We start from the raw sequence: 12,666 nt of genomic DNA, 5'->3' as shown, positions 1-12,666 counted from the left end.
ATCCTCTACTATCCCCCTTCCCCTCCCCTCCCCTCCCCTCTTCTCTCTCTACCCCCTCTACTGTAATTCATTTCTCCCCCTTGTATTTTTTCCCTTTCCCCTCACTTCCTCTTGTATGTAATTTTGTATAACCCTGAGGGTCTCCTTCCATTTCCATGCAATTTCCCTTCTCTCTTCCTTTCCCTCCAACCTCTCATCCCTGTTCAATGTTAATCTTCTTCTCATGCTCTTCGTCCCTACTCTGTTCTTAGTTACTCTCCTTATATCAAAGAAGACATTTGGCATTTGTTTTTAGGGATTGGCTAGCTTCACTTAGCATAATCTGCTCTAATGCCATCCATTTCCCTGCAAATTCTATGATTTTGTCATTTTTTAATGCAGAGTAATACTCCATTGTGTATAAATGCCACATTTTTTTTATCCATTCGTTTATTGAAGGGCATCTGGGTTGGTTCCACAGTCTTGCTATTGTGAATTGTGCTGCTATGAACATCGATGTAGCAGTGTCCCTGTAGTATGCTCTTTTTAGATCTTTATGGAATAGACTGAGAAGGGGAATAGCTGGGTCAAATGGTGGTTCCATTCCCAGCTTTCCAAGGAATCTCCATACTGCTTTCCAAATTGGCCCCACCATCTATTTTATTTCTCTTCAGATTGTATAAATCTTTCGCCTTTTCTATTTTATTTTTTGTGATGCTAATTCTTATGGCATTGTAAGTATTTTTAGTGGCATTCTTTTATGTTGACCTAAAAGTGCTTAATCCATTCACCAGGCTGTGCCACCACCAGTACTGCGTAGCTGCTGATGGAGCCCATGTAGAGCTCATAGGTGCTGTGAGAGAGGATACAAACAGGCCATTCAGGAGGAGGTGAGATAGATGCCCCAGTTATGGAGCAGAAGGGACTGACTAATGAGTGTTGAAGATTTTAGGCCATTATAACTCATATTATGATCTATTTTAACTGTCATGTGGCACTACAAATCCCACTCATATAAGATAAAAACCTTAATATGTACATTCTTATTGCTCCACAGATCATGGCTCACCATCCTCTTATTCTTCAAGACACAATATTGAAGTTAGAACCGTTAATGACTCAGTAATGGTCTGTACTGTTTAAATAAAAGGAAGACTCTTACGTTTTGCACTTCAAATAAAAAGCTGTGCATCTTACACTACTTTGTCACACTGAGAATGCAAAGGAAATGTTCAAGAAGGAAATTAAAGTGCTGCTCCAAGGCATATGTAAATGACTAGAAGGCAAAAAAATGCCTTATTCCTGATCTGGAAAAACTTTTTATATTCTGAAGAAAAGAAGAACACTCCACGTCTATGAAGATGAAGCCAAATCCAGATAAGGCCATCACTTTAGATTGTTAAACTAACAAGAGAAGTGAGAAAGCTGCAGAAGAAGTTTGAAGGTGCCAAAGTTTGGTCCATTATGTTTTTGGCAAGAGGCCCCTCTCCATAAAATAAAAGTGCAAGGCAAAGAAACAAGTGCCGATGTAGAAGCTCTTGCAAGTCATCTAGAAGGTCAATCTTGGGACAGCAGGCCTCAGAGTCAGAGGGTGACTGGGGGCTGTGATGGCCTCTGCAGTGGCTCCTCCAGGCAACTGGTATTGCTCCTGGTAGGGCCTGCCTGCCCACGAAGCAGGGCGCAGGAGCTGGTGGTACCCAGACACCTGGTGAGGACCTTATGATGCCCATTCCAGCAATGCCTGGCATTGGCCTTGAGTCCACCAGGCTGCTCACCTAATCCTTGAGTTCACCCTGCCCCTCCCTGAGTTGCAGCCTCTGAGGGATGAGTAGGCCTGCTGCCAGCTGGGGCAGCCTTGGGAGAAGGCCCCCACCCTCCCCAGCTACATCTCCCCTGGGCTGTGGTAGCAGAGTGCAGAGGTGGGAGGTGGGGGGGCCTAGAAAATCCTCACCCTCCAAGTGCATCCCTGGGGCGGGACAAGGGTGGAGGGCACAGGTGGCAGTGGGAGTCTAAGGGCAACGAGTTCTCTGCCTTGGTCTTCTGCCACCCCCAGCCAAAGAAATGCACTTTGGGGGTGAAGATGTCCTAGGACCTCTGCTTTCTGCACCCACAGTCCATGCAAGATGTGGCTGGGGATGGTGAGGTTCTCTCCCAAGACCACCCCTACCTAGCAGACAGCCTAGTTCCTCAGTAGAGAGGCTATATCAGGTGATGGGGTGAGCAGACACACAGTGGGCTCATGGCCAGAGCGAGACATGGCAGCTGTGGGAAGCATAAGGTCCTGGGCAGCTGCCTGGGTACCACTGCCTCCCGCATTCTTCTTCCTGAGCAGGCCAGTCGACCAGGCGCAAGACCAGGGCCTGGAGCCTCCACCACAGAGGACATCCCATCTACTCTTTACCTTATCACTCTGACACCCACTATCCCATGCCCTTGCTGCCATGCCAGCCTGGAGCTCTTCACTGCAGCCAACCAGACTCCCCACATGGCCACTGGATGCCACCTTCACTGTCCTGCAGCTGGACCCCAGTTACTTCTGCAGGATCAAGATGCTCACTGCTGGACACTGCCTGTTGTTGCTGCCCCTGCTTCTGAACTCTTATGGTGCCACCACCATTGTGCAGCACTCAAACTTCCAAACTCCAGATGGACTCCAACACTGCCCACCAAGGCCCCAGTGTCATTGTACTTTACCCCACACCTGGTGCCCGACCCCTATACTGAGGCTGGACCCCTGATGCAGCTGCATGTTGCTCCTGCGCCTGCCAGACTCTGGAGCTCCACACTGCTGCCACCAGACTTTAACATGGATACTAGGCAGTGACACTCAGTACTGGGGCCAACTTCATTGCAACTGCCAGAGTTTGGTCCATTATGTTTTTGCCAAGAAGCCCCTCTCCATGAAATAAAAGTGCAAGGCAAAAAAACAAGTGCTGATGTAGAAGCTCTTGCAAGTTATCTAGAAGGTCTTGCTAAGCTATTCAATGAAGATGTGTTGTGCTTTAGGTAGTAGGTGTCCCCAGAAGCTCATGGGTGAGCCAATACAAGAATTACCAGTGAAATGAGTCAGTCTGAGAGCTTTAACCCAATCTATGGTTAATTCCCCTGACAGATATGAACAGGCAGCAGGCATGAAAGGCCATGTGCTGGATCCTTCCCAAGCCTGGAGGTAGAGGTGGCACCTACAAAGGCATCTAGAGGCTGTGAAAGAAGTCTGGTTTCTAGGACTGAAGCGTATAGAAGCCAAACTCAGTGTTCCACAGCAGGGTTTCCATTGGACGTTCCCAGTGAGCAGGAGCAGTGTCAGAATCCTGTAGCAGGGGCATCCATCTGTGGGGAGAATGTCAAATAGCAAGCCTAGGTGTCTTAAGGGAGTTTGAGGAGCCTAGATGTATCAGTAACAGGATGGAGAATTGGCCTCAGGCTTGGAGGACAGCCATGGGCAGGAGCCTGGGCAGTAAAGCCTTGGCGTTTGGAATCTGTGGAGGTATTGGTGTCTGAAGTTCAGTTATGGCAGTGGTGGCAAAGGCAACTGAGGAGTCTGTAGGTGGCAACGTCACGCCAGGCATCCAGAGAGTTGCATTCTCATCCTCTGGCAGTGGCAGGATTCTGGTCCCAGTGCATTGATGGTGGCTGCGGCTTCACTGGTGGCCCTGTGGGGACTCCAGTGGCTTCAGTGTGGAGCTCTGTTAGCGGTGATGGTGACAGCTTGGGACAGCAGGCCTCAGAGTCACAGGGTGACTGGAGGCTGTGATGGCCTCTGCAGTGGCTCCTCCAGGCAACTGGTATTGCTCCTGGTAGGGCCTGCCTGCCCATAAAGCAGGGCACAGAAGCTGGTGGTACCCAGACACCTGGTGAGGACCTTATGCTGCCCATTCCAGCAATGCCTGGCATTGGTCTTGAGTCCACCAGGCTGCTCACCTAATCCTTGAGTTCACCCTGCCCCTCCCTGAGTTGCAGCCTCTGAGGGATGAGTAGGCCTGCTGCCAGCTGGGGCAGCCTTGGGAGATGGCACCCACCCTCCCCAGCTACATCTCCCCTGGGCTGTGGTAGCAGAGTGCAGAGGTGGGAGGTGGGGGGGCCTAGAAAATCCTCACCCTCCAAGTGCATCCCTGGGGCGGGACAAGGGTGGAGGGCACAGGTGGCAGTGGGAGTCTAAGGGCAACGAGTTCTCTGCCTTGGTCTTCTGCCACCCCCAGCCAAAGAAATGCACTTTGGGGGTGAAGATGTCCTAGGACCTCTGCTTTCTGCACCCACAGTCCACGCAGGATGTGGCTGGGGATGATGAGGTTCTCTCCCAAGACCACCCCAACCTAGCAGACAGCCTAGTTCCTCAGTAGAGAGGCTATATCAGGTGATGGGGTGAGCAGACACACAGTGGGCTCATGGCCAGAGCGAGACATGGCAGCTGTGGGAAGCATAAGGTCCTGGGCAGCTGCCTGGGTACCACCGCCTCCCGCATTCTTCTTCCTGAGCAGGCCAGTCGACCAGGCGCAAGACCAGAGCCTGGAGCCTCCACCACAGAGGACATCCCATCTACTCTTTACCTTATCACTCTGACACCCACTATCCCATGCCCTTGCTGCCATGCCAGCCAGGAGCTCTTCGCTGCAGCCAACCAGACTCCCCACATGGCCACTGGATGCCACCTTCACTGTCCTGCAGCTGGACCCCAGTTACTTCTGCAGGATCAAGATGCTCACTGCTGGTCACTGCCTGTTGTTGCTGCCCCTGCTTCTGAACTCTTATGGTGCCACCACCATTGTGCAGCACTCAAACTTCCAAACTCCAGATGGACTCCAACAATGCCCACCAAGGCCCCAATGTCATTGTACTTTACCCCACACCTGGTGCCCGACCTCTATACTGAGGCTGGACCCCTGATGCAGCTGTATGTTGCTCCCGCCCCTGCCAGACTCTGGAGCTCCACCCTGCTGCCACCAGACTTTAACATGGATGCTAGACAGTGACACTCAGTACTGGGGCCAACTTCATTGCAACTGCAGCCAGACCCTTGTCACTAGGGCAGATGAAAACACTCATGGCTGGATGCATCTGTTGTTACAACCACTGTTTCTGGATTCTTCCACTGTCACCGCCACCATGAGTAGGAAGAAAGGAACTCCCAAATCACAGCTGCATGCTGACACTGCCACAGTTGCCCCCACCCCACGCCAATACTCAACTCCTGACTTTTAACGCCTGATGCCCTGTGCCCAAAACAGCTGGATGCTGCTCTTGCCACCATATGCCACCATTTCATGATGGTGCCATTGCAGTGAATTGACCCCAAGGATGCTCCCAAGGATGTATAAGACCCGGGAAACTGATCATTCTCCATTACAGTCACCTCACCAAGTTCCACTGCATGCTGCCTGCCTTTTGTCACACCAGGACCAGACACCAGTCCTCAGGACCCCTGAGGAGTTGTGGCTCTAACTCAGGGAACTCATCCAAATAAACAAGTGAGCACTTTAAATAAAGGCTGCAGTCCTCACAGCAGGCAGTGGGTGGGGCTAGGTGGGTCCAGCTCACTGGTGAGAGGGTGGGGTTAGAGCCTGGGAGCTGCTGGCCAGGTCTAGACCTGATCCTGTAGGGCAAGATAGAGAGGGATCTCTGGCTGCTCTGGGAGTCTAGCCCTGGAAGAACCTTCTGGTCCTTTCTCCTGAACTTTCCATGGTGTCTCCTTCCCCTACTCCTCCACTCTTCCCTGAGGAGACTCTGTGTCCTGGACATAGGGTCATCTGGGCACAGGGTCTCTGGGCAGTGGTGTGAGGCCCCAGTACATTGCAGCAAGCTGGGGACAGCCAGACTGGCCATACCTGGACTTGTAGGAAAAATAGCCTATTGGGAAAATACCCTCCTAGATCTACCAAATTTAGCCTAACACTGGCTTCTTCCAAGAGATTATCAAGAAAGGAAAAATATAAGTCAGCAAGTTTGTCTGGCTAAGTGGTAGTGTGCGGAGAAGTAAGGACTTCAGATTGGGTAGAGCTGGATTTAAATCCCTCTTAACTGGGTGACCTTGACCAGGGTGCAGAACTAGGTACAATCTTGGGTTTGCATCTGGTAAAGTAAAGTTGGTGAGGAGGATAAGCCAGGGGTAAAATTAAGCTGTTGAGCAGTACCTAAACTTTGGGAGCCAGGAAGGCATTTGACATGATTTCCATGCAGAAATATATTCTGAGATTAAAGTCAACCCACTTAGAGGTGCACCTTTGGAAGGCAACTGACCTGTGAGCAGGCGGTTGAATTTACTTCATTTTTTAGATGAAATAATAATATATGGAAGATCATAAGCCAATGTTGGGTCAGGCTTGTGAAATTATAGGCTGTTTTCAAATTTGTTTAAAGTTACATTGAGTTAAATCTACATAGTTCAAGCCTCCTGGGATATCCCCCACCTCTTGTCACACCCCCACATAGAGCACTATCTACAATCCCTTTCTCTAATTTTTAGAGTGTCACCAAATATGTCAATGCATGTATGTACATATGCAGAGATATACATTATGTAATACTTTGTTCCTTTTAGCCTGCTTTGGAATCTCCTGAAAATAAAATCTCTTATTCTTACATACATTCTTTTGCAGCTTTCCCTCCTTAATTTGTACCCCTTAAGCTGAGCATCAGGAAGAAGGAAACACCAGAGAAACTCAAAGATCCGAAGGACACCAACCCTGCTCAAGTCACTCTGGAAGCTGACTAGCCTGAATGTGCCCAAAGCTTGAGGAAGCATCAGCCCTGCTTCAGCCACTCTGGGTTGGATGTACAAGGTGAAAGATATACTAACCAAAAGGAAAATGGACTGTTTCACTCTTTAAGACAGCTCTTATACTGTCATTGCCACCCCTTACTTCTGTCATATACAGAGTCCTTTGTTTTGTCTTGACTCTAGGACTGATAACAATCAAACACATAGTTAATAATATCAGAAAACAAACACATGTACCAGTTCAATCCTGAAAGGGCATTGCAGTTGAGATCCAAGCTCACTATTTGGAGGATGGTTTCCTTTTCTTGGTGGATTCAGAAGCTTAATTGACATAGCATGGATTGTGCTATGAACTTGTGTATTGCTTCCATGTTTGTTTCCTCTTTTCATTAAAACTAGTGGTTCTACAATAGAAGCAGGTTTCCTTTTTAAAAAAAAAAGAGAAACAACAACTATGATATTACATTATATAAAGCTTTAATCCAAGAAGATAATAATGCCCTTTGACTTAGAGGATTAAATAATGAGCATCAAAGGGATTGGTAATGCTGTAGTTTCCAAAAGACTCCCACCTTAATTGTAACACACAAGTCTCTCTCCTAATCAAGAAGAGATTATTTTAAGAATTCAACAAAATTTCCAGAGCACTCATTGTGCTTTGAGCTCCTTTTTGTTGTAAAGGCCAGGTTTCTTTTTCTTGTAAGAGTTAGGCCTGCAGGGCTGGGGTTGTGGCTCAGTGATAGAGCACTTGCCTCGCACATGTGAGGCCCCTTGTTCAATTCTCAGCACCACATAAAAATAAAGGTATTGTGCTCATCTACATCCTAAAAAAAAAAATAGTCTCCAATCAAGTTTTTTGATGTGCAAAAATTTCTGTTTTCTGTGTAAAAATTGAGAAACCTCTGTCCAACCTATGAATGTGTAACAAAGTTAAGTTATATTAAACATTGTGCTGTGTAACCACCCACTGAAATCTTAGAGAATTTCCAGACCTGGGGTCCAGAGCTTGTTTGGTGTTAGCCCCTCTGGATTGCTGCAGCTTAAATAAATCTGCTTCCTCCAAATTCCTCAGGTTTCCAGACTCATCTTTCCTGCATCAACACCTGCTTGAAATGCTAGAATGTCCTAATTCTTGAAGGGCCTGAAGAGACAGTCTCTCAGACTCTGTCACAGTATGAATTCTAGGAAAAGTAATTCATCACAATGAAACTAATTTCAGGTTTCATTATAGGCACTTCCTGGATGTAATATCAAAGTTTCATGATAAAACTTGTATACGTCTATTGAGTTGCCATAATATACCCCATAAAGATATATAAATGATATATGTGAAAAAAATTTAATCTGGAAGAAAATATGTTTTGTGAGAAATCTAAAGCCATGCTTGCATTTTGTGTTGTTTTAAATATTATGCTGTAATAATATTATATTTTATTATTACATTTTTAAATGTGAAAAGGACATCCGAATTTTGTACTATAATATTGTCAAAAAGGGAAAATTTTATTGATTAGCTCATATGTTCTAAATGTTGAATTAAAGTTTTGCACCAGACACCAACTCCATCAGAACCTCAGTCTGGTGAAACCACATCTTGGTGCCTGCCCAGGCCAGTGCCCATGTGTGCCTGGCTCTTTGCCACCCAATAGATATGAGCCCTGAACAAGGGTGGTGGGACCTGAATTCCAACCCCCTTAGTGCTTATGTTTGGGCCACATGGACAGCTGTGCTCTGCTTTAATTTCTTCTCTGTGAGGACTTGTGTACAATCTGCCCACGGGCCTGTGCAAGATCAGTGAAGAACTTCACCAAGTTTTAGGAAGCCTGGTTGCTGTACAGTGTGAGGAGGGACATCCTGACAAAGGTATCTCTGTGACTGACCCCCACCCTCTACCTGCTTTCCTTCATGGTCTTTGTGGAAGGCAGGGGCATTTTGTTCATCTGCCATGCGGCCTGCCAGCTCCAAGGAAAAGGGACCCTCCTCTGACCTCTACCTGCCAAACCAAAGAAGGCCATTGTCAGTTCTCTCAGTGGGTGAGAGATGTTAGCTCGCAGTTAGTAGTGAGCACTGAAATGCAAACAAATAACAGCCAATGTCATGGGTTTTCTTTATGTTGCTCTTAAGGCTTTCTTTAAATTACTTTTAAGGCAAGTGGGTAGACAGATAATGCAGAAAAACAACAGGTACACAAATAATCAGAACAAAGAGAATCAATTAAGAAATACACCAAGAAAGATTAATGGGGCTATTACTAACTCTTGTCAGGGTCAATTGGGGTCATTGTGAAGCTAGAATTTATGGTCATAAGTGTCTCAATAAATTTCAGAAGAGACATTTTCTTAGCATTACAGGAGAAAAAAGTTAAGTTCTTTCTGGTCATTGACCCCAATACTCACAGTAACATAGTATTTACTTGTAAATGAAGCCCCCCCCCACTTAATATGATGGCCAATATGACAGTTCTGGAGAAGAACAACTAAGTAAAAACTCTTCTCCTTGACATGAAGGAATTGAACACCTGATTGTCAAAAAGTGGTGAATGTGGACCCAGTTCCCAGGGCAACCATAAAATACCCATGAATTTGGAGACAGCACTCTTTCCTTCATTGTTCTCTGCTGGGAGTGGACCACTGTTTGGAGAATGCTCTTTGTTTGAGCCTTACTTTATTTTTACTTTAAGAAAAAGTTATCTTGCATTATCTTTGGTTTCTGACTTCAAATTTTCTTTCTTTGGAACACAAAACCTGAGGTTTGGAGTTTCAACTACCCACTCTCCAGTCAAGTGCCTTAACTCAGATTGACAGCCATCTACAGGAAGTAATTTAAACTTCACCTTATTCCTCTCCCAGCTTTGGTTGAGATGATGTCTAACTTAGCCTCTGATATCTTACAGTTTGCTTTGAGTTTCTCTGTCTACACTTTCCTCTGCTGAGACCTCTTCCATATGTCACACTCATGCTTTGTCTAATGTCATTTATGTTGTCACTGTTCATCTTTTTTTCCTCTTAATAACAGTGACATTTTTTCTCCTACTGACATGTAGATGTACACTTTCTCTTGCTTTTTGTGGCATTCTTTTGTGCAAAACCATCAGAGAGGCAATGAGGCTCCACTGTTATGGCTGTTGCCTTATGGTGTCCCCCTGTCTCTCTTCAGTAATGGGCATCACACCACCATTTTTATAGGTTACTTCCAGAATCTGTAGGGCAATGAGTTAACCACCTTTATCTACTTACAAATCTTCTCATGGGGCACTAGTTGAAGATCCTTCATAGCTAAGAAATATATTGTCAGTTGGTATCTTTTCTTCACCAAAATGGTAGTTATGGTCCTTACTCTATAGTGCCTTTGCATGGACCCCATGTCCCCTCACATTTATTATTCCAAAGGAAAGCCAAGGAATACAATGATTCTTGCTCTTTTCTATGTCAGTAATCCTGTTGTTATTTTTGGACTATCTATGTTTCCAATAGAGTGACACAAAAACTCTTGCTCCTCTCCCCCACTTTTCAATATCATGCCCATCCTACTCTGATGAGGCCTTTCTAGTCAAATGAGTCAAAACATTACTGGCCTAGGAACCTCCAAACCACACCTTCCTTCCTCTCAACAATGTACCTAACACTCATCTGTCAATATCAAATTCTCCCACTCTCCTCTGTACCCACCATTACCTGCTCCCATTCCCACAACACTGGTTTCCCTCATCATGAGTCTGTCCCTATTTAGCCTACTACCAGTTTATACACATTACAAGAGGAAAATGGAGAATATTGACTGGTAAGAACGCAGGTACCTTTTTCTATGCAAGATCTAAAACAGGCCCAACAGGATTTGGGAAGATTTGCTGATGACCCTGATAAATATATAGAGGGATTCAAACTCAGGCCTTGAGGTAATCTAGAGAGATATAAGAATAATTTTGAGTCAAACTCTAACAGAGACCTCAGTTTGCTAAGGTTTGGAGGATGATTTATATTTTCCTAACACTTTATACCTTGTGGGCCCTTCTGCTGTTCAAACTGAGCATCCTCATTGGACGTATGATGAATCACTTTGAAGGTGATACAGAGATCGCCTGATCATTTGTCTCAAGGCAGCACTTAAAAATAATAGGATGAAGCCTATTCTATGACATTGCCATCAATTGATCAGGGGTTGGGGTGAAATCCCAGGAATTTTGTAGAAATATTGAAGGAAGGCTTAGTAAAATATACATTCTTAGATCCTGCATCTCTTGAAACGCAACTTATTTTAAAAGATAAATTTATTCTTCAATTTGCCCCAGATTTTAGAAATTACAAAATTGGTAGCAGGTTCTGGGACTTCCCTTAAACTTAGCCATGCAGGTCTTTTATGATCAAACCAGGAGGAAACATGAAGGGACCTAAGAAAGGAGAAAAGAGGGCCAAGAGACCAATACAATTATTGACTGCAGCTCTTCATGGCCACCCTCTTTTCTTCCCCACAGAACCCTTGAGCCTCTGTAGGTGTCTGTCATCATTACAGAAAGTGAGGGCACTAGAAGAAAATCTGCCCAATTAAGGGCAGGCTTCCAAAGACTTCTTGCCCTGTATGTGGCAGGAGAAGCCACTGGAAAGTGAAGCACATGCCTGAACCCCAGTGGCTGGGGAGGCTCAGGCAGGAAGATTGTAAGTACAAAGCCAGCCTCAGCAAAGTAGCAAGGCCCCAAGCAATTCAGGAAGTCCCTGTCTTTGAATAAAATATAAAAATGGTTGGGGATGTTGCTTAGTGGTGAGTTTCCCCTGACTTCAGTCTCTGGTAACCCCTACCATAAAAACCAGATTTGCATTCCCCAAAAGATGCTCTGTCCTCACCACCCTTGCCATGGAGAGAAGTTTTTAGTTAGGGGTTTTCTAGCACTTTCTGGTGGAGGAAATTTCTGGTTTTTGGAACAGCTCCATGTATCTAATATTTCTCTGTCTCTTGGTATAGCAATTTTATGGTGATAGTTGTATCTTGTTGTGTTTCTCATAGGGCATTTGCCTCTAAATGATTTCCTCTATTTCAGATATTGAGGCCCCCTGGATAGAGCTTAACTCATAATCAAGAGCATTTCACTGACAGCAAGTATGGGAGATACCTACCCTTATCAGCAGAAAGTAGGTATTAGTCACTCTTGTCCCAGATATGATTTAGGGTCTTGAACCTTGGCAGGGGGTATTAGGTAGCAGTTAGTAGTGACCAGTGAAATACAAACCAATAAAATGGCAAGGTCATGGGTTTCCTTTATAGTTACTTTTATGGTTTTCTTTACGTTACTTTTAAGGCAAATGGGTAAACAGATAACTTACAGAAAAACAACAGGTGTGGAAACCTTAAAGAATAAACAGGGAAAAGAGGGCCAATCAAGATATATATCCAGAAAGAAAGATTAACAGGGGCTATTCTAACTCTTGACAGGGTCAATTGGGGTCATTGTAAAGCTAGAAATTATGGCCATAGGTGTCCCAATATATTTCAGAAAAAAAATTTTCTCAGTAGTGCAGGGGCTGTAAGGTGAATTCTGCCTTGTCATTAACCTGAATATTCATATTAACAGAAAACTGACTTGTAGATGAAGTCCTCTGAACAAGAAGGCCACCATGACAGTTCTGGAGAGGACCAACTAAGGTCAAAACTCCACCACCCAACACGAAGGAGGTGAACACCATATTGGCAAAGAGTGCTGAAGGTAGACCCAGTTCTCAAGGCAACCACAAAACACCAAAAAATTCAGAGATGGCACTGTTTCCTATTGTTCTTTGCTGGGAGATGACCTACCCTCTTGGGAGTGCTCTTTGTTTGAGTCTTAATTTAGTTTTACTACTAATAAAATTCTCTTTTCTGGTTTTCAGTGACTGACTCAAAGTCTTATTTCTTCAGAACAGAAGAACTGGGGTTTGGAGCTTTAGTCCCCCCAGTCTCCTATGACAGGAGAGACTCCTGGCCATCTTTGGCCACAACAGTCC

General features: G+C 45.3%; 1 protein-coding gene and 1 long non-coding RNA gene across 3 annotated transcripts in view; one reads left to right on the top strand and one right to left on the bottom strand.

Annotated features, from left to right (window-relative positions):
- The window catches only part of LOC308650243 (MHC class I polypeptide-related sequence B-like), a 601,646-nt gene that overhangs the window by 539,498 nt on the left and 49,482 nt on the right, over positions 1-12,666 (bottom strand). The window lies entirely within an intron of this gene.
- LOC308650255 lies at positions 6,642-12,474 on the top strand. The gene is made up of 3 exons (XR_014022303.1): positions 6,642-6,755; positions 11,727-11,817; positions 12,258-12,474. It is a non-coding gene; the product is annotated as an uncharacterized lncRNA (long non-coding RNA).

Source organism: Spermophilus citellus (assembly GCF_964194105.1).
Source record: "Spermophilus citellus genome assembly, chromosome: 5".
In the NCBI taxonomy this organism is placed as follows: domain Eukaryota; kingdom Metazoa; phylum Chordata; class Mammalia; order Rodentia; family Sciuridae; genus Spermophilus; species Spermophilus citellus.
This window is presented reverse-complemented; position numbering and strand designations above follow the sequence as displayed.